The sequence below is a fragment of the Trichechus manatus genome, unplaced genomic scaffold, assembly GCF_000243295.1.
Source record: "Trichechus manatus latirostris isolate Lorelei unplaced genomic scaffold, TriManLat1.0 scaffold00040, whole genome shotgun sequence".
Lineage (NCBI taxonomy): Eukaryota > Metazoa > Chordata > Mammalia > Sirenia > Trichechidae > Trichechus > Trichechus manatus.
The window spans coordinates 12,651,392-12,653,473 of NW_004443976.1; positions in this window are offsets into that span (position 1 = coordinate 12,651,392).

Genomic DNA, 2,082 nt, shown 5'->3' on the forward strand with positions numbered 1-2,082 from the left:
GAGCTGTTTGAAAGGACCCCACCCACAGGCCCACCTGCTGCCTCTGTGCGGTGCAGCGGCCGAGGGGAGTTGTAAGATGGTGGCATATCACCCATATCACATAATTGTGTCCGCTCAGTGGCTCAGGTGGAGGAGTATGACCAAAATCCCCTCCAACGTGCCCTATCAGAGGAAGAGCCAGAATCAGGGCACCTGTCACAGAGAGGACATGATACCACCTCACAGCAGCAACGGTCAAGTTTCACCTCACCCTTTCACTTCTCATTCTTCCTCCCACCCTGATTGGAGGCGCCAAAGGCAGAGTAATAAGTGAGGGAGAGGAAGTATGGAAAAAATAAGGAGAAAAGATGTTAAAGACACAGACCACCCCCTCCATTTTCCCCTTTGCAGGCTTCTGAGCCTGGGTCAGACCTGAGCCGGGGAAAGAGAATATCTTTAAATTGGATAAGAAATGCAAAATAAATTTGACTAGACCTTTTAATCCACCCTGCATCTGTCCCTTTGCCATACTCTGATGGCTTGTGTGTCGCTATGATGGTGGAAGCTATGCCGCTAATATTCTAAATAACAGCGGGATTACCCATGGTGGACAGGTTTCAGTGGAGCTTCCAGACTAAGACAGACTAGGAAGAAAGACCTGGTGATCTACTTCTGCACATTAGCCAGTGAAAACCCTGTGGATCCCAGCAGAACATTGTTCAGTATAGTATTGGAAGATGAGCCCCCTAAATGGGAAGGAACTTAAAATACACAGTGGCCACAGCAATGGACTTGAGCAGACCAATGATCGTGAAGATGGCACAGGACCAGGCAGCGTTTCATCCTGTTGCGCATATGGTCACCATGAATTGGAGCTGACTCGACAGCTGTTAACAACAGACTCCTAATACCTGAAATAATTATTGTTCTAATCGCCAAAGTGACATGAAAAGCTATAGGAGTTTGGCTGCTAATTACACAGGTGTGTTTAGTTTGTGACGATTCATTGAGCTGTATGCATCTGTATATTATATTTCAATGAAAATTTGAAAGAAAGCTACAGATTGTGATATCACCCAGAGATGCGGAAGGGAGATCCCACAGAGCAGGTTTGAGGACAGTGGGGAGTTAAAAATAAAGTGATGTTACGGTTGTGCCCTACTGAGTCCTGCCTGTGTATACCAGTTAAACCTAAAAAAAAAACCAAAGCAGTTGCTGTCAAGTTGATTCCAACTCATGGCGACCCCATGTGTGCAGAATAGAACTGTTCCATAGGGTTTTCAAGGCTGTGACCTTTTGGAAGCAGATCACCAGGCCTTTCTTCCGTGGGTTTGAACAGCTAACCTTTTGGTTAGTAGTCGAGCACTTAACCATTTGCACCACCTAGGGACTCTTTATACCAGTTATAGGTTATTATCGTGACCCTCATTGTACCCACAATCTGAGGTATCCAGGGAAACATCAGCTATGTATGCCTTGCTGGGTAGTTTGGATTTTATCATGAAATTAATGGAAAGGGTTTCAAGCCCAGGAGTAACATTTGATAACATTTATTGTATCTACTGTGCCAATAGATTGGAAGAGAAAAGTGGAATTAGTGAGGGCAGTCAAGAGGCTGTTGTGAGAGTTCAGGTTGAGTTGGAGCATTATAGTAGGGGTGGGGGAGAGGATAGAGAGAACTCTCATATTTACACCTCTGGCCCAGACCTCTCCTTGGAGGATCAGACCCCTATACACAATTGCCTACTATATGTTACTTTTTTTTTTAATTTAATTTTTTTAATTTGGTGAAAGTATACACAGCCAAAGATACACCATTTCAACAATCTCTACATGTACAGCAGCGACACTGGTTACATTCTTCCGGTTGTGCTACTCTTCTCACTATCCTTTTCTGCATTATCCCACCGCCATTATCTTAAATTCACTTCCCTTTAAGCTGCCCATCCAGCCTTTTGAGTTGCTCTTGTCAATTTTTTTTTCTGTTTCTATGCTTGAAATTTATTTTTGTAGTTTAAATGAAGTTTACATTTCAAGTTAGTCTCCCATACAAAAATTTATGCATACATTGTTATGTGACCCTAATTGCTCTCCCCATACTGC